General features: G+C 38.5%; 1 protein-coding gene across 3 annotated transcripts in view; it reads left to right on the forward strand.

Annotated features, from left to right (window-relative positions):
- PRKD1 (protein kinase D1) overlaps nucleotides 1–20,973 on the forward strand; it is a 358,025-nt gene that overhangs the window by 248,318 nt on the left and 88,734 nt on the right. The window contains exon 1 of one of the 3 annotated variants that reach the window (XM_070053809.1): nucleotides 4,453–4,473. The exons of the other annotated variants lie outside the window; for them this stretch is intronic. The gene's annotated coding sequence lies outside the window, so the exon portion shown is untranslated. Of the gene's footprint in view, nucleotides 1–4,452; nucleotides 4,474–20,973 lie in introns of those variants that run through there. 3 annotated transcript variants of the gene reach the window in all.

Here is a 20,973-nt window from a genome sequence, read left to right on the forward strand (position 1 = left end):
TGGCCATAATCTGGTACCACCTTTGGCATGGGAAACCTCCACTGCTTTCCCATTCACTGTCTGCTAAATAGTTTCCCTAAGCAGACATCCAGGCCTCTCTGTGCATCTAGCTTTTCTGTACATATCCTTTGGATATTCCAAGACCTAGCCAAACTGAACAACTGCCATTCTTGGAGCTGTCCTTTCACTTTTTGATTCTGAGCATTTCTTTCCGTCTGGAGAATCTGCCTCCTCCCAGCTTTGCCTTTTAAGTTTCACGTGTACCCTTTAAGACACAGCTGTGAGCCCAAGTCCCCTCCGTACTTAAAACACTTGTCGGATTCTCTATAATTGTGTTTGTGTACCTTTCATATACTTTATTAGGCCTTCAGCTCCCCGCATCTCACTTCTCTTTGCATCTCAAGTCCCCCTTCCCAGCCCATTTCCCAAGACTTTATCTTTCATGTAATTTCTGTTCAAAAAAATGTTTTTTGGAATAATATCATGGGAAACATAAAAGCCATTTACTAAAGCAAATGAGGGATATTGACAAAAGTGGATTCTTAGGAAGATTAGTCTGGTGGTAAATACGTGAAGGATACAAGCTAACTTCCTCACAGTACTTGAAAGTGATACGGGGAAATAAAGTAACTTTCATGAGACTCACCCAGTCGTATTCTTTTAAGCATAGAGAAGTTTTAGGAAAAAACTTTTGAAATAAAGGCTAAAGAAGATTCTTATTTTTATCTTGTCTCCTAAAATGTGCATAATTCGACATCCTCACTTTAACTGATGCTCTATAAATATGCATAATAATCACCAAACCATATTGATATGCTCAGATATGACATTTATATTTCTGCATGACCTAGAGTGATAGAGAACCATTAAGTCAAATTATATACATCAATTCTTAATTACATGAATACTGGCACTCACAGACATACACACTTTATGATTCAATGAGTATTGTATTGTGTACAATCATCCTTGTCCATTTTGCTATTTCTCACTTTCAGTTTGTTCATGGTCTCTAAGTTCAGTGTAGATTTTTGCCATGGAAAATGTCACTGGTTGTGTAATTGAGAATTACCATCTATACTCAGCAATTTGGAAAGCTTAACTGCTCATTTTCTCAGCATACTGCTAGTATTATTGGCTGTATTAATCCCTTTAAAAGCATTTCCCCATTAAGTATGTGAGCTCTTGAATATAAATTGCAAATTTGAACTGAAAGTGCAGAATCAGAACTATGATCCATGAGGGCAGGTTTGACTTTTAAACAGGGCCACGTAACTGGGAAAAAAAAAAAGAAGCGTTTATCAGTTTTAATGTTTTGTTCTGATTTTATTTAAATATACTTAAATGTATAATTACTTAACATATCTAAGTGCCCTCCTAATAATTTAAATATAATCAGTGTCTCAGCTTGGTTCATATTCCTTAGTATGCAACGGAGAGTAATGCCTGTCATAACACCTTTTCAAATACACACTGACTGGTGACATGAGGAAGGCAGAGTTGGTCCCATGTAGACACTGTTTATGACTGTGACATGGACAACTCATTCACCTTTCTCTTCACCCAGTGTGACAGTATTTATTCATCTCTCTTATGGACATATATAAATATGTGACAGTGGCAGAATACATTTTCCTAGACTCTCACTTCTCCTCTTTTTCCTTCTTAACTTTAAACTTCTCACTTATTCTCATGAAAAAAATGTAAGAGGTCAAAAAGTCAACTTTAATATAACCCAAGAAAACTGAATTTTGTTGTGGGAAAAATTGAAAGTGGTAGCTAAATAAAGTTTTGGGGGCTTTAATGCAGTAACCTACCAGTTTTTTAAAAAATGATTTTTTATTTTGAAAGCAAGCAAGGGGGCCAGCTCTGTGGCATAGCGGGTAGAGCTGCCACCTGTAGTGCCGGCATCCCATATGGGCACCGGTTCTAGTCCCAACTGCTCCACTTTCTTCCAGCTCTCTGCTATGACCTGGGAAAGCAGTAGAAGATGGCCCAAGTCCTTGGGCCCCTGCACCTGTATGGGAGACCTGGAAGAAGCACCTGACTCCTGGTTTGGATTGGTGCAACTCCAGCAGTTGCAGCCATCTGGGGAGTGAACCAGCTATGGAAGACCTCTGTCTCTCTCCCTCTTCCTCTCCTTCTCTCTTTGTATAACTCTGACTTTCAATTAAACAAATAATAACAATTAAAAGAGGAAAGAAAGCAAGAGAGAAAGAGAGAGAGAGATCTTTCATCTGCTGATTCACTCCCCCCAAATGACCACAACAGCCAGGGCTAGGCCAAGCCAAAGTCAGAACCAAGAGCTTCATCTGGTCTTCCATGTAGCTGGCATGGGTCCAAACACTTCGGCCCTCTTCTGCTGGTTTCCAAGGACACTAGCAGGGAGCTGGATCAAAAGTGGTGGGGGCCAGCGCTGTAGCTCACTTGGTTAATCCTCCACCTGAGGCACCAGCATCCAATACGGGTGCCGGGTTCTAGTCCTGGTTTCTCCTCTTCCAATCTAGCTCTCTGCTGTGGCCTGGGAGGGCAGTGGAGGATGGTTCAAGTGCTTGGGCCCCTGCACCTGCATGGGAGACCAGGAAGAAGCACCTGGCTTCAGATGGGTGTAGCTCCAGCCGCAGCGGCCATTTGGGGAGTGAATCAATGGAAGAAAGACCTTTCTCTCTGTTTCTCTCTCACTGTCTACTCTACCTGTCAAATACAAAAAAAAAAAAAAAAAAAAAAAAAAAAGTGGAACACCAGAACTCAAACTGGTGCCCTTATAGGATGCTGGCATTCCAAGTGACAACCTTATTTCCTTTACCACAATTCTGGTCCCACCTCACCATTTTTGAAAGCAAGAAAATATGAAAGGGAGCAGGCAAATGAGAAGAAACAATGCATTATTTGCAACAGCACATTTGTCTCATAATTGCAGCGTAGAACTCTACAGAGCTAAGAGACAAAAAAGTAACAGGGCTTCTTTTTTGGTTTTCTTTGGCTGCTTTAACAAACTGCCACAAAACTATTGACTGAAAGCAATACAGATTTATTTCATGGTCCTGGAAGTCAGATATCCGCATAGGTCTTGTAGGGATAAAATTTGAGATGTTTTTAGGGCTACATTCCTTTCTGTGGTCTCTGAGGAAGAAGATTTTTTTGCCTTCTGGTGTTACTCGGGGCTGCCTACATTCCTTGGCTATTGGCTCCCTGGCATCTTCAAAAGCAGCAATGTTCAGTTGGATAATTCTCATTTTGCATCCCTCTGCCCCTAACTCTTTTGCTTCACTCTTCTTCCATTTGTGATGATATTGTGCCAACTGGGAGAGTCCAGTGTAGTCTCTATATCCAGTGCCAGCTGATTAGTGACTTCAGTTCCCTATATTACTTTGATTCCACTTTGCTATAACTTACTCACAGATTCGGGGGATTTAGTTGGAGACATTGCTGGAGGGCTTTATCCTGCCTATCACAGTCTTCCCTCTGCCCTCCCAAAATTAATATCCATTTCATAGGCAAAACACATTCACCACTGCCCAAGTTCCCAAAAGTCATAGAATTACTTCAAAATGCATTGTTTCAAAAGTCCCAAATCTTATTATATGTATTTAAATTTCCCACATGCCACGTTAAAAGTGTATATTCTATCTCAGTAAATTTGATGAAGGGAAATGAGTGTGTGAGACTCTGGATTTCTAATACACTCTCAGGTAGTATTAAGACTCTAGGTTCATGGACTACATTTTGAGCAGCAAAAATTTGCTTGTTTTCCAGAGGCCAGGTGAGTGTTCATGGAAGATCTTTACTGAGATTTAGGTTTAGATTTTGGGATATACTAAACACAGTTTGCAAAACTTTATTTTTATTTTTATTTTTTTTTTGCTAAACTCTAATATAATGCTGTTTGTTGTATACACACACACAATTGTAAAGAAAGGAAGGAAAGAAGGAAGGGAGTGAGAAAGGAAGGGAGGGAAGGAGGGAGGAGGGCAGGAAAAGGAGGGGAGGAAAGAAGGGATAAGAGAAGTAAGTGGAAGTGAAATAAAAAAGAGAAAAAGTAACAACAAAATATAGCTTATGATTACTGAATGATTGCTGTTTGTAAGGTAGTGTTCAAAGAGCTCATTCCAACTTCAATATCAATTAAATGTTATTAATATCCTCACCTCCTTTGTAAGATAACAAACTGAAGAATAAAGTGGTTAAGTAACTACTCCAAAGTTGAGCTGCAGTTAAGTGCTAAGGAGGGGAGGCGTACAAAACCTGAGCCCAGAACTCTGGCACTTGGCCATGACTTAGAACTATCATAATTGTCTATTGCCGTCTTTGCTATACTGCAGTAGATGGCCTAGCTCCAACTGTGGGTCAAGTTGATAAGGTCTGTATCTTAAGCTGGGATCCTAATCACTACTCAACTGATCTTAACAACAAACCAACACTTGTCTTTTTAGTGCACCCTGCCAAGTAGGAGATTGCAAGGCAAACTCAAAGGTAATGAGATACCCCTTTTTGCTCCTGGATAGAGAATATAATGAGTGTTTATTATTATTTAAACTATAAAAATACTACAAATGCTTGATCTTTATGCATACATAATTCTTTTAACTAAATTATAATAACTTTTTTTAAAGAACAAACTGTCTTAACTGCGTTTTAGAGCCTCAACTTGAAATAGCAGAGTTGACCATCAGCTAATTTGAAATTAACTAACTTTTCCCACTGCTTGGCTATATTGTCTTTGCCTTGAAGTGATATTAATTCCTTCAGAATCCCTCACTTCCGAGACTTATTTCTTTATTTCCTCTTCTGAGGCTATTCCCACTGTATTTATGGGAAATTCTACTTCTTTAATCCAAGAATTATGCCCTTCTTCATCTTTGACAGCTAGTCTATCTGTTCTCCATATTCTTTTTCTGTGACTCATTGTGATCACAACGGTCTGCAAATCTGTATTCAGTTAATGTGACCTCCTCTGTTCATTTGTAGTGTATTTATCATACTTTCAGCTAGAATATAAATTTCTGGAAAGTTGACCATGAATCTTTTGCTACTTTGTTTTAAATATGTTGGAGGATGCTATATTTGTTTGGTTTAATCATGCTGAGTGTTGAAATAATACAGAGAATGTTACTGTAAATGTAGAGTGAGCCAAAAAAATGTTGAAAGCCAGATAGGATCTTTGAGTGCTAAGAACAATGGCATTTGAAAATGACTGGAAAGCTCTACCAAATGTAATAATCCTGCAGGCAAAATCACCTTTTGGAACATTTTGCTCAAAATCACTTGTGCTAATGTTATGTTTATAGCACACTTTAGGACTATAGACTAAAATTGCCATATGGTTCATGTTTAATCTATTCTCTGCTTATCATCAAATAAATTTCCATCTATCTTAAATTTCTATTTTTAGATTCACTTTTACCAGCTTTTAAAAATAAATGTGGCACATGGCTTTGTTTCTGAATTTTAGACTTTTTCCTTTATCATGTTCATCTAGGACAAACACTAAAAAGAGTCCAGGAAAATGACAGCATTTTCTCCTGCCATGTGGCCTTCTGATGACCAGGCAACTTTTAATGGTGGCTAAAGCTATTGTCTAAAGATGGAAATTAATATATAAATTCTCCTCTATTTTTGATATTTTATCACTACTTATCATTTTAAGATGGGGATGTTCATGTTAATTAATATGATTACATGGAGAATCTGTTATGTGGATATGAATTCAGATTAATTTGAGTTATCCCCCATAACTTCCCTGTTAGGATATTGTTATTTTGTAGCTTAATTCGTTAGCATTCAAAGACTTAATTTCATCATCCCCAAAGTACAGGGAGTAATAATAGTATTCATTTTTGAATACTTTCAATTTTTATTAATATAAAGATAACAAATTTCATGTATGTCATAGATACAGTTCTAAGAAGATAACCATACTTTTTTTAGATTTTTATTTATTTATTTGAAAGTTAGAGTTACACAGTTACACACAGAGAGAAGGAGAGGCATAGAGAGAGAGAGAGAGAGGTCTTCCATCCGCTGGTTCACTCCCCAATTGGCTGCAACGGCTGGAGCTGTGCCAGTCCGAAGCCAGGAGGCAGGAGTTTCCTCCAGGACTTCCCAGCTGGGTGCAGGGGCCCGAAAAGTTGGGTCATATTCTACTGCTTTCCCAGGCCATAGCAGAGAGCTGGGTTGGAAGTGGAGCAGCAGGGACATGAACCAGCGCCCATATGGGATGCCAGTACTGCAAATGGTGGCTTTACCAGCTACACCACAGCACCGGCCCTAATAACCATCTTTCCTCCCTCACTCACTTAAACCTCCCTCCTCCCTTTTATTCTTTAATTTTTACAATGGCATAATTTCAGTTTACTTTATAATCACCACTAACCATACGTTCAACAAGTAGTAAAAAGTAGAAATACCACTGTTTCATAGGATATAGACAAGAGCTGTAAGCAATAACAAAATCATAAGATGTCCATTTCCTTCTTAGGCATTTTTGTACTCTATATTAACTACCACACATTTGAGAAAACATACGATATTTGGTTTGGTTTGGTTTGGGGGGGGAGGGAGATTGGCTTATTTCACCAAATATAATGGTCTCCAGCTGCATCTGTTTTGATGCAAAAGACAGAATTTCATTTTGTGAGTTTGAAGAATTAAATAATACATTGTTTTCAATTTGGAAACTGAGTAAAAGAAAGTGCTCATTAAATGTTAGCCTATTTTAGTAAGTGCAATAGTAATTTAAAAAATGATGCTTGAACTTAGAAAATAAATGTAGTAAAATCAGTATCTGTCTGGTAAACCACCTACGTAGAGTCTGCTATCTCTGCTAAATTCTATTTCTAAACAGTGACTTGATCAGCCCTTGTCCTGCTGTTGATGTACAATGTAATACTTTATGCCTTTTAGTATTTTTTTTGTTCTAGTACTATTGGTTGAACTCTGTAATTAACACACAATTATTTTTAGGTGTTTAAATTTAACTGAAAAGTGATCTCTGTTAAATATAAGAGTGGGAATAAGAGTGGGAGGAGATGTACAATTTGGGACATGCTCCATCTGACTTGCCCCAAATGGTAGTGTTAGAAAGGTGCCAGGGGAATCCAATTCAATCCCATCAAGGTGGCATGTACCAATGCCATCTCACTAGTCCAAGTGATCAATTTCTGTTCACAATTGATCATAATGATAGTTCTAAGAGTCAAAGGGATCACACAAACAAGATTAGTGTCTGCTAATACTAACTGATAAAATCAAAAAGGGAGAGAATGATCCAACATGGGAAGCGGGATACACAGCAGACTCATAGAATGGCAGATGTGCTAAACAGCACTCTGGCCTCAGAATCAGCCTTTAAGGCATTTGGATCTGGCTGAGAGTATTTTAGGCATGGAAAGCCAAGACACTCTGGCAAAAAAAAAAAAAAAAAAAAAAAACCAACTAAATGAAAGATCTCTGCGAGTGAGATCCTAGTAGAAAGAACAGGCCATTAAGGAGGTACCTTTCTCTGAAGGGGGGAGAGAACTTCCACTTTGACTATGACCCTGTCGGAATAAGATCGAAGTCGGTGAACTCAAAAGGCTTCCATAGCCTTGGCAACTCGTGACAAGAGCCTAGAGTGATTACTGATGCCATAAACAAGAGTGTCAATTTGTTAAGTCAACAACAGGAGTCACTGTGCACTTACTCCTCATGTAAGATCTCTGTCCTTAATGTGTTTTCCAATGTGAAGTAATGCTATAACTAGTACTGAAACAGTATTTTACACTTTGTGTTTCTGTGTGGGTGCAAACTGATGAAATCTTTACTTAATATATACTAAATTGGTCTTCCGTATATAAAGATAATTGAAAATGAATCTTGATGTGAATGGAATGGGAGAGGGAGTGGGAGATTGGAGGGTTGTGGGTGGGAGGGAAGTTATAGGGGAGGAAAAAGCCACTGTAATCAATAAGCTGTACTTTGGAAATTTATATTTGTTAAATAAAAGTTAAAAAAATTCTGTCTCTAGAGCAGTAATGTCCAGTTCAGATTTTTTTCATCAAAGAAATATTCTGTGCTTTCCAATATGGTAACAATTAGTCACATGTAGCTCTTGAGAAGTATAGCTACTGTATCTAGTACACAAATTTTTAATTTTGATAAATTTAAATTGGAATAACATCATGTGTCAGGTGGCTGTGGCTACCATAATGTAAATTAAAACTCTAAGGGCCCGTGTTGTTTAATAGTGGGCTAAACTGCTATTTACAATGCCAGCATCCCATACCAATGTGCTGGTTCAAGTCCTGGCTTCTCCACTTATGACCAAGCTCCCTGCTAATGTGCCTGGGAAAGCAGCAGGTGATGGCCCAGGCACTTGAGTTCCTGCCCCTGAAGTAGGAAACCCAGATGGAGTTCCTGGCTTCTGGATTCTGGCTTTGGCCCAACCCTCTTGCAGCCATCTAGGGAGTGAACCTTCAGACCAAAGACTGATTTCTCTCTCTGTCTCTCTTTGACTCTGCCTTTCAAATAAATAGATATAATAAATCTTTAAAGGAAATTCTAGAGAATTCCATAATTCATATGACTTTATTTGCTATTGTTATACAAATAATTCCTGTATTAACTCTCCAACCCATGCAATACTCTAAATCTAACTTCATTTTGTATACTTTTGAAGTGAATAAATGTTACTTTGTAAAAGACAGATAATGCATACATTTAACAGTTGTCTAGTGAACACCTTAAATGCCAGGCAATGTGCTATATTCCTCAGAAGAACACCACAAAATAAAGCAAAGACAAAGAAATAAAAACACAAGACTCAATATCTGTGTAAAGTTCTTTGTACTGATGATTTGCAGTTGCTGATTAGAGAGTTAACTTGGATGAACTTTCATTTTAGAGACAGCATTTAATAATTACATTCCATGTAAGCTAAACAGAAATCAAGTCTCACTGTTTTAGTTTTTTATGTTATATTTTCAGATAACATTAGAATGAATGAACCCTAGAATGAATATAGACAAACTAAGGTAGACAAAGCAAACAGAAACAGTAACTTTAATTTGAGTAAAGAGCTTCCTAAATATTGGTGGACATTTACTATGGCAGAGTTATTGTATGCTGGGGATGGATCTAAATGTTTTATGCATATTTAGTCCATCAGCAGTCTTGAGGGATCTACTATCTTACTTGTCACCCTCATCTTACAGATATGGTAAGATCTATAGAGATAAGAAACACAACTGGGTTGATAAAGTACTGAATAGTGAAGTTTTTTTTTTTTAAAGATTTATTTATTCATCTGAAAGGCAGAGTTACAGAGAAGCAGAGGCAAAGAGAGAGAGAGATCTTCTATCCATTGGTTTACTCCAGAAATGACCATAACAGCCAAGTTGGGCCAAAGTGAAGCCATGAGACTCCCCCAGTCTCCCATGCAGGTGCAAGGGCCCAAGAATGTGGGCCATCTTCTACTGCTTTCCCAGGCTATAGAGAGCTGGATGGGAAGTAGAGCAGCTGGGTCTCGAACTGGCATCCATATGGAATGCTGGCACTGCAGGCAGTGGCTTCACCTGCTGCGCCACAGCGCCGGCCCCAAGAAGTTGGGTTTTAAACTCAGGCACCCTTGCTCCTGAACTGCAGTACTAACACACTGCACAAGTGAACATCATCAGCTTTTCTGCCTGCATATTTTCTCCATACATGCATACCATCACATGGATAATAGTCCTCTAGGCAAGAATTGTGGCCTGTAATAATTCCAAGGAGCATATCTGTATTTGGAAAACTACTTCTTCCTCTCACACCCATGGTGGTCCATCCCCCTGTGAAAGCATTGCCATTGCATTGAAATCACTTACCCAACCATAGTGTAACAGGAAGCATCAAATGAAGATTAAAAAAAACTTCTTCTATCTTCTTTCCTGTACTTTATCTCCTTTATTGTCCTGAATCACTAGAGAATTGCTTCAGAATTTAATATGGTGATGAAATTCACCCATTGGGTTTTAAAAGATAATGACATTGTGATTTGTGGAAATTTAAATGCTATAATGAGGAATGACTATCCTAGTACTGTGTGAGGATAAAATAAATATTAAAATAGAGTTCAAAGTCATAATTCATTTACCATACACTTGCAGAGAATTTTGACAGACAAAAAAGTGGATATCATTGTACAAAGTGTATTAAAGAATGTTCTGACAATGGTTTATTTTAGATTAGAAATCATAGTCTGCAATTACTTGCAATTTTTTCTAAAAATTGTTTAGTGGTTATAACTTGACCTGTGCAAACATCCTCTGAAGTACAATTAAAGTTTGTGATTTCAGTTACAAAGGATGAATGTGATGTGTGTGATTCTGAAACAAATATAGGTAGCCTGAATGTGGGGTCATGATATCCTCAAATACAGAAATTTCTTACGTACACATTAATTTTTCTTAGGGTACATAAAAAGTATAAGCCTAAAAAACATATTTTAAAATGTCTATTATATATTACTATATTTTGTGTACTGTCACAATGTAGTGTCAAGTACTATACTCTACCCAAAATGTTTTCTTAATAATTAGAACAACTATTCTTTGAGTTCATTATACCCATTTCAACTATGAGAAAAATGAGGTGCAGAGAAATCCTGAAGCTTGTAAGTGGTAAGTGAAAAAACAGTAATGAAGCCATGATATCTGATTTTCAGAGTCAGATAACAGCACTGAAAAAGGAAACTGCATGCTTTTGGTGCAATAGTTAGGGCACCACTTGGGACTCCTGCATCCCATATCAGAGTGTCCAAGTTCAAATCCTATCTCTGCTTCCAATCTCTGCTAACACACATTCCTGGAGATAGTAGATGATGACTCAAATACTTGAGTCCCTGACCCCCATGTGGAACACCCAGGTTGGATCATTGACTTTTTTTTTTTTTTTTTTGACAGGCAGAGTAAGACAGTGAGAGAGAGAGAGAGAGACAGAGAGAAAGGTCTTCCTTCTGTTGGTTCACCCCCCAAATGGCCGCAACAGCTGGTACACTGCGCCGATCCAAAGCCAGGAGCAAGGTGCTTCCTCCTGGTCTCCCATGCGGGTGCAGGGCCCAAGCACTTGGGCCACCCTCCACTGCCTTCCAGGGCCACAGCAGAGAGCTGGACTGGAAGAAGAGCAACCGAAACAGAATCTGGTGCCCTAACCGGAACTAGAACACGGTGTGCTGGTGCTGCAGGCAGAGGGTTAGCCTAGTGAGCTGCGGCGCCTGCCTGATCATTGACTTCTGGCTTCAACCTGGCTCTACCATAGCTGCTGCAAGCATTTGGAGAACCAGCAGATGGATGATCTATCACTGACTGTTTCTCTCTGTCTCTTTGCCTTTCAAGTAAGCAAAAATACATCTCTAATAAAAGCAGGAAGGAAATTGTTTTAATCAGAGGTAATGAACAGCCTGTGGACATCACAAATAAATATTCCTTTCCACCCTGGCTTCTTCACTGCAGCTTGCTGCTGGGAACACTTTATCCCTGAAACTCCCAGCTGACCTTTGACCCTCATGCTCTAGTGAGTGAATAGATCGATGCCCTTGAAATGATTCTACTGCTGATTGGATATATAAACTGTGTCATATCGGCAAAATGGAATACGACTCAGCAATAAAAAGAAATGAATTACTATGCACACAACAAAGTGCAAGACTTCAAATGCATCACACTGAAAGAAACTAGACTCAAAGACTACATTTATATGATATTTGGGGAAAAAAAGAAATCAAATGGTCGCCAGAGGAGGTGGGTGGGGAAGGTATGGTCTACAAAGGGACAAAAGAAAATAGGGGGAAGGTAGTGTGATGGCATTGTTCATCTTCTTTGCCATCTAGATTACATAGTTGGCTGTGTTTATCCTGACTGAAAAACTAAAAGGAGTAAATTTTAACTTCATTTAAATTATATTAGTGAATATGATTTAGAAGCACAAATTAATAAAGTTCTTTTATTTCATTGAACCAGAGTGAACCAATTCAATTAGTCCAAGCCATTTTCATAAATACAAGGCCCTTGGTATCAAGTTCACTTCTCTCTGTCTCTGAGCTGAAGCCAGAACAATACATGCACATAACAAGGTCTGGTGAACAGGCATTGAATTGGTTCAACCGTTGTTGAACTGTTGTTGCTTCTGCAATGGGAAGTATCTAGCAGATTTCACAGCTTTTAAGGGTTTTGTGCATGAACCAAAAAATAACCATATGTTTTTCTGAAAAGTACAGGAAAATTTAAAGGCAATAGAAGTAAAGCTTACAGGACCTCAGCCTGGTGTGTCTGTTTGCAAATCTATTTGACAACAATGATGCTGTTTGTCCCAGGAAACCTGGTTGCCTATCAGAACATTTCTGCATAGCACTGTACCTAGTCTTTGTTTTCCAGCTTTTTTTAAGTCTAAAGGGTAATTTGTATGCTGGTGTTTCTCTTGTAAATTAAGTCATTATCCTTGTAAAGGTATAAAGTCTCCTGTACACAAGGGAGCAATGGGGCTTTCTAAGAAACAGGTTTGACCTTTCTTCCCTCTATTCCGGGTGCCTGCAGAGCTCGCACTCATTAGCTAGAATTTGACTCCATGACATTTTTACTTAATTTTCTTTCCCCTCTATGTTGGACACATGGGGCAACCATTTACTTTCTTTCTTGACCTGAGATGCTCTCTAATCTCTTTCCAGCTGTGGCATTTGTCATTCAGTCACATCAGGATATGGTGACCCTTCTTGTCCCACTGCAATTCCCAACTGTTAATTGATTCATTTTAGAGAAGGAACTAGACACAGGCCTAGGGACTTAGCTGCATTTAATTAGTGTTCACCAGAACAGAGGACAGAAAAGCAATTTCCTCTGTAGTGGGAACATATTCTGTACGAGTTAGTAGAGGGAACAAATAATAGTAGTTTTTAGCTTGGCTTTTAGGTTCCGTGGTTTGGTAATAGACTTAACAGCAGTGTTCCCCTCCATTAGTATTGATGATTATGACAATAATAATTATTATAAATAATATTAATAATAACTGGGATTCAGACCCAGGTCTTTTTTTTTTTTTTTTTTTACTATAAAACACATAGTATTTGAGTTTATGCTAAGAATCTTTTGTGATGACTGTCACCAGTATACCAAGGATGGTACTTATTTATTTATTTATTTATTTTTGACAGGTAGAGTTATAGACAGTGAAAGAGAGAGAGAGAGACAGAGGGAAAGGTCTTCCTTCCATTGGTTCAACCCCCAAATGGCCAAAACAGCTGGCGCTGTGCCGATCCGAAGCCAGGAGCCAGTTGCTTCTTCCTGGAATCCCGTGCAGGTGTAGGAGCCCAAACACTTGGGCCATCCTCCACTGACTTCCCGGGGCACAGCAGAGAGCTGGACTGGAAGAGGAGAAACTGGGACTAGAGCCCAGCAACCATATAGGGTGCCGGCGCCGTAGGCAGAGGATTAACCAAGTGAGTCACGGCACTGGCCCCATACTCATTACTTTGTTCTTCCTCATAACCCAAAGAAGTAAATTTCATTAGGCCAGTTTTATAGAAGGAGACACTTCTTGAGGTTCAGGAAGGTGAAATAACTTACCCAAGGCCACCTGTTTTCTATGACCAGGATTCAAGCCCAAGTCTGCTCCAACGCTCTGTCCATGCTTTCATCACTACCTGTTGCCATATTTCATTTAGAGTCAAAATGTGCTAACACAGACATTACTATCAAGCATTATCAGACACCTTCAAAAACTGGGATCCAAATTACAACTTTGATGGGCTTTGCTTTGGAACTTTAAGTACTGTATTGACAGATTAGTGGGTTTTAATAAAATGTAGAATATTAGAACTACAGGCAGGCAGCCTGAGCTTTACTGGCATTGCTTTATTTATTCAGCCACAAGCATTAATCGGTCATTCTAACCCATGCATATCCACTCAGAGAAGCTGTGGTCTCTGTCCTCCAGCAGTCTTTTATGTCAAGTGTGAACAGATAGCTGAATAAAAGACAGCAGGGTCCAGTGACACAATTTACCATAGAAATGTGCCAAGGAGATTATAGACCAGAGGAGAACACAAATGACTTAGCATAAATCAGAGGGCGTTCCAGAGCAGCTGGTAGAGATGAGGTGCAGAGTGAGCAGGGGTTTGCTGCCTCAGGGGTGGCTGCATGCAAAACACAAGGGAAGGTTTGAGTAAGAGACAGGGAAGTAATAGGTGAAGCAAAAGTATGTTGAGGGGAGTATTCTTGCCCACTTCCCCGGGTGAAAATCAGTGACCTAAAATAATTACATTTTATGCCTCTCTTAAACATAAGATATCATTTTATAGCTCGGTTTTATAAATCTAAACGATAAATGTTACTTGTATATATTTTGTAGCTGTTTTATCCTAAGGCATCTTCCTGAAAGGAGGCATTGCGACTTTGGAAGCAGATGTCCTGCAATAGGCATCAAGCTCAGTTGCCTGGGAAGGAATGAAAGGGTCCCTTACCTGTTAACCCTGACTCTCTGCCTCCCTGAGTGAATACTGAGCTACTTCTTGAGCAGGGCTTTAGGGTATGCCATCAGACACCCCTACTGTCTTGCTGCTTGCTTCTGGTTTAAAAGGGAAACGGAAAATGTGTTTCCTTCTGAGCAGAAGCAGGATTGAATACATGTTACCTTTCTTAATTTTCATAAAGGAACACAGAGCCTGCCACCTGCATGTCTGGTATCTAACAGTGTGAAACATGCATGCCTAGAGCTCTCTCCTTGAATGTTTGTAATTATGTTCTATATAACTGAGAGTATTAAACAGACTTAGCTTTCTGTGGCCTAGAATATGCAATTATTGCAAATAAATCTATTGTAATTATGCTAAATGAGAGACTGTTATATGGCTTTCTGGTAAGTCAACAAGTCATGCCTAATGAATCCTTCTTTGATTTCTTGCATCAGTTTTCAGATTTAAGAACCCTTCTCACTTTCTAAGACGTTTTCCTCCGAGATTTAAGCATTCACTCTAATTCCTTCAGTTTTTCTATGGGCTTTTAACTCCTTACTCAACAGGTAATTATTTTATATAAGAGAGGAGTTAAGCTTCTAAATTGTGTCTTTAAATATCATTTTATATAATATTTTATATCAAATAATGCTAAACTTCATTACTCTCCTATTAAAAATTTTGTTCTTATTAGAATATTTCTATACTGGAAATACTTTCCAGTATTTCTTACTAATTTCTTTCCAGTATTTCTTACTAAGCCCAAAGTTATGTTAGAATATTGAGGTAGATGTTGTGTTGAGATTAAAAGCAAACTTCTGAACCCTCATGTATACTTCATTTGGGCCTGTTGAGAACAATTTATTTAAAGCCCTTAAGTCATCTTTGTTCAACTATCCTAGATTTCATTTTCTTCTTGAGCATTTTTTTTTAGTTTAAAGATGGTCCACTTTTCTAGAAAAGATAGAAACAAAATTACAATTCCGTTGTTAATCTCTTTATATTTTGTCTGTTAGCATTAAAATATTTTTTTTCTGTGATTCAGGCCTATCTCTGCCTCATTCTTTCCAAATGAAACACAACTGAAAAGCCTTTTGTTCTGTTTCAGCTTTTTAAAAGCGTCCGGGTTTCCCTTCTTTCAGCCTTCCTGGAACTGATCCTGACTCTCTCTGGTTCTTCTTTGATTGATACAGGTTCCTTCTGAGTACTAGTTTACCAGAACCTTTACTGGGCAGTCACATCAGTTTATCGAGTTGCCACTCCCTTTTCTTCCTAAATAGGGAAATTTATTTCTTTGTCATTAGTCTGCTGTATGACACCTTTTCATCCCTCTTATAAAATTATTAATTATTTATTTGAAAGGCAGAAAGAGAGATTTCCTGTCCACTGGTTTACTCTTCAGATCTCTGCAGTAACTTGGGCTGAGCCCAGCCAAAAATAGTCAGGGGCCTGGAACTCAATCCAGGTCTCACCTTGAGGTGGCCTGGACCCAACAAACCTGAACCACCACCTTTTCTCTACTAGGGTGCCCACCATCAAAGGCTGGAATCGGATACAGAGCCAGGACTGAAACCCAGGCAGATGCTCTAAGCATGGACTTAAGGCTTCTGAGAACTTTCTGATCTGCCTAATGAATATATTTAAATGCATTTTATGATTTTTTTTTCTTTTCACTGCTGTGACCTCTGGGATAGCATGTTCAGAGACTCCAAGTTGTCATCATTGCACCTCGCTAACATTTTTTTGGTCAATGTTAAAGTCAAAATGAAGATCTGCTTCTTTAGCTCATACATGGACAGCCACCTTCATATAAGTATTTATGTGTGTGTTTCTGTGTATGTTTATACATATATGTATATATAGTTATCTGTTTTATTTATTTGAAAGAGTTGGGGAGGAAAGGGAGAGAGAGATAGAGAGTGAGAGAGAGAGAGAGAGAAAGAGAGGAGAAAAAGAGAGAATATCTTCCACCCACTGGTTCACTCCACAAATGACCACAACGACCAAGGCTGGGGCAAGAGCAAGAAGCTTCATCTGTGTCTCCCACGTGGTTACAGGGGCCCAAGCACATGGGCCATCTTCTTCTGCATTGGCAGGGAGCTGGACTGGAAGTAGAGTAGCCAGGACATGAACCAGTGCCCCTGTATGAGATGCTGGTGTTTTAGGCAGCCGATTTACCCACTGTGGCCACAAAGCTGGCTCCCTCAGCAGCCATCTGAAAGATGCTATTGCAAGTGTCTCAATGACAATTCATTGAATGTTTTCTTTTTTTGTTAAAGAGTTTATTGTTATTTGGTAAGTCAGAGTTACAGAGAGAGAGAGAGCAGAGAGAGAGATTCCCCACATGGTTGCAATGACTGAGGCTTGTCTAGGCTGAACCCTGGAGCCAGGAGCCAGAAGCTTCTTATGGGTCTCCCATGAGGGTGCAGGTTCCCAGGAACTTGGGCCTTCTTCCATGATTCCCCGAACACATTAGCAGGGAGCTGAATAGGAAGTGGAACAACTGGGATTCAAACCAGCACCCATAAGAGATGCCATTGCTGCAGGCCATGGCTTAACCCACTGAGCCACAGCACTGGCCCCCTTGAATGTTCTTATCATTGGAGAGCTGTGGGTTTTTCCAAACTCTAAATGTGTACAAATATATATATGTATATATATAAAGAATGGGATTGGAATTTGAATAAAGATTGCATGAAGGGAGAGTCTGATATAAAAATGACTCAGAGGGGCTAATGTTGTGGTGTAGCAGGTAAATGCTGTTGCCTGCAATGCCAGCATTTCATATGGGCGCCAGTTCGAATCCCAGCTTCTCCACTTCCAATACAGCTCTCTACTATGGGCTGGGAAAGCAGTGGAAGGTGGCCCAAGTCCTTGGGCCCTGTACCTGCATGGGAAACCTGGAAGAAGCTCCTGGTTCCTGGCTTCTGATTGGCTCAGTTCTAGCTGTTGCAGCCATTTGGGGAGTGAGCCAGCAGATGGAAGATCTCTGTCTCTCTCTGCCTCTGCCTCTCTGTAACTCTGCCTTTCAAATAAATAAACAAATTTTTTAAAAAAGTGGCTCAGAGAGGTTGGGACAAATAGAGAAGCACAAAAAAAAAAAAAAAAAAGTAGCCTCAGTGTGTAGGGATGTGTGTATTGAGTGGTAGGGAAGGATGTAAAGATATGTACAAGCTAATTTTACAAGCACTGTCACACATCTGGGCCAAAATTGTTTGTAACTGATCTGCTGTCATCTCTCAGTTACCTGCCTCATGGCCAGTTTGGAGTCCTTCTTGCCAACTAAGCTGACAGTGTACTAAAGATGATTAAGTATTAAGAAGCCACAATAACTATAGAAAAATATGTAGGCAACCCTATAAATTATACTTAAAGAAAACCAGACAGTGTTAATATACTTCCTCTTTTCTTGATCTTGTTCTCTGCTTTTCAAAATACTCTTCATCCTTCAAGATTCATTACAGTGCGCCTCCTCAATGAAGCTTTCCCTAATACACCTAGGCATAGACAACCTCTGTGTGTGTTTCCATCTCTGTATTTTGTATTATGATTGTTTATGGGCTTACCATCTTCATTTTCACTTTGATCCCTCAACAACAGATAGCATCCCTTAGTCTTTTGTCTATTGCAAGCATATCCTATATTACTTAGTAGACTCTGAATATATTAATAAAAGATGATAGAAGTTGACTGTAGGCTTGAGTTATTAGGACTGCTTGGCCTTCATGATTACACTTAAGAAAGACATGAAAATGTCTCTTATTAAAGGACTGTAAACACTAGCTCGAAGATTCAAGGGAATATTTGAGGCTGAATATAAATAACTTCCTAATAATTTGAGATATCCCTAATGCAATGAAATGATTGTGAGTTGGGATCATTCCACCAATGAAAATTCTCAAGCAACAGAGGGTTATATATATATATATATATATATATATATATATGTGTGTGTGTGTGTGTGTGTGTGTGTATATATATATATATATATATATATATTCTCTAGGATATATATGTATATATTCTTCAGAAAGTTCTTAGAGGGGCCAGTGTTGTGCCAGCATCCCTTTATGCTTCTGAGTCCTAACTACTCTGCTCTGATCAATCTGTCTGCTGATGCTCCCGGAAAAGCAACAGAAGATGTCCCAAGTAGTTGGACTCCTATGTGGGAGATCTGAATGGAGCCTCTGGCTCCTGGCTTCAGTCTAGAAAAGCCTTAGCTATTGTTGTTGGGGCCATTTTGGGAGTGAACCACCAAATGGACCATCTCTCTCTCTCTTTCTCTTTCTCTCCTCCTCCCTCCCTGCAACTCTGCCTTTCAAATAAATAAATATTTTAAAAGAATACTCCAGAGGCTAAGGGGGAAAAAACATCATCCTAAAACAAATCTTCATAGCTTTCAACAGCCTTACGATGTTTTGCTTTGGGGCAGACATCTGTTCACTGTGGTAACATGGGAGATCATGTAGATACAAAGCTCTGTTTGGCTCTTTACTCTTTTTGTAAAAAATCCAAAGGCCAATTCTTGTTCATAATTCCAGTTTATATGGATTTCATGACATAGAGTCCCTACAGAAAGCAAACTAAAAGAAATTTATATCATGAACTGTATTAGTTTCATTGTATGCTTCATTTCTGGGGTTCTTTATTTCCATATTTTTACCATCTGTGAGATAAGTGTGCATATTATAGCAGACAGTGTGTTATATTTAACTGCTGTGTTCTTAAAAATATTTCCCAGTGATGCATAAAATAAAGGGGCATTTTATAATACATAGTGTGTTAGTGGTCAAAGAAATATGATAAATTGAATTATTGTGACTAAGAGCGTTTGCATGATTTTGACCTGAGTTCAGATCCTGGATTAACTAAATGTAGCCCTTGACTTCTGAGACTTTCTTGACCTGTAGAAAGGGATGATAATACCTTTCTCAGATTGCTGATGAAAAATTGAATATGATATTTGCAGTGTGCTAAGTATTTCTTCTTAGTAACACAACTCTTCATAGCCAGAAAGAGTTAATGCTTCTCTAAAATAGTCAAAATTACTGGTTAAAAAAAAAAACTTTGAAAATCTGACATTATTTTATTTTATTATACAAATAATTTTGACCTGCAGAGATTATTTATTTTGCTTCAGAAGTCTCATTTCTTCTGTATGGCTAACCAAACAGTTTACTCCATTTTGTGTAACAATTTATAATGAACTTTAAAAGAACTACTGATTATATTAGGGTTTTTGGCTCAATTACCTGTTTCAAATGCTCAGTGACTAAGGAAAGCATGTCATTTTCTCCTCTCCTGCACACTGGAGTATAACAATAGACTGTGAATAGAGCAAATCAAAGAGACACAAACACCAGTGTAAGGGGCCCATTGTGTTTAGTTTGCTGCCCTGTCATATGGTTTTAATTTAGGTCGGCTGATTGATTATGACAGACTGACAGATAGCACATTGTTCCTCTCTTGAAGTCTCTAGACACTTTAATATTCCTATTCTTATCTGTCCATTTTGATTCCAAAACTTAAATGGAATGGAATTACAGCATTCACTTTGTTTTCCTGTGCTAAGTGATTATCTCTAAAGTGCAATTTTGTGATTAGGCGAGACGGCATGCATATACTCCACTAATGCTGATTTCCCCCAGGGTGCAGAACAGGTAAATTCATAATGAATGAATGCTGTGCTTTGATTTCAAATGGATGTAAAAACCTCACCACACTTGGTAGTTTCATTTTTAAAATGTGTTTAATTATTCTAAAATTAACAGGAGAATATTAAAATTGAACTTTAGAAATACGGCATTTAACATAAGTCAAGGGCGCCAACTGCTTATGAATGTTAATCCCTTTCGAAAAAAAACAGATATAGCTGACATAGACTGGGTGGGGGGGTGAGATTGTCATTGAAAATCTTTAATTATTTATATTCTTTCTGATTAATTCCAGAAATGTCTGAACACAGCTTGGCATTTGATTGTCAAATTCTAGTCTTCCTTATTTTGAAAACTTTAGTAATTATTCAACTAATTGCTGTCATAGTATTGTCATAGGTGTTCTGCCCTTAGGACTGACTTTTGGGTGCTACAGGAGAAGCTAGGAGTTAAGGGTTGGTAAAAGGTATTTCCTTTAACTATTTTCTTCAGTATTTTAAAAACAAGTTTTGTATGTGGGTGTGAGAGGCCTGTTTGAAAGATAACTTATCATTTTGCATGTTGGATACATTTTGACCAAAGTAGATAAGTGGTACTGAAACCTCACCTTTTTACTGACCTACTTCGAATAAGCATTGACTGTAGTACTGTGAATCCTGAAGTGTAACATAAATATGCAATTTCTCAAACATCTTACAGCTGCAAAGCAAGGGAAACAAAGGCAGATCAGAAGGATACAGTTAAGGCTTCAGTATTCCTCAAATTTCTCTTTTGCGTAAGTGCACATAGATCTGTTCTGAGATTAGTGGATGTTTAAACTTTAAAAAACTGGAGAAGTCATCAACAACCAGACCTTCTCTT

This window comes from Oryctolagus cuniculus, chromosome 12 (assembly GCF_964237555.1).
Source record: "Oryctolagus cuniculus chromosome 12, mOryCun1.1, whole genome shotgun sequence".
NCBI classification, from domain to species: domain Eukaryota; kingdom Metazoa; phylum Chordata; class Mammalia; order Lagomorpha; family Leporidae; genus Oryctolagus; species Oryctolagus cuniculus.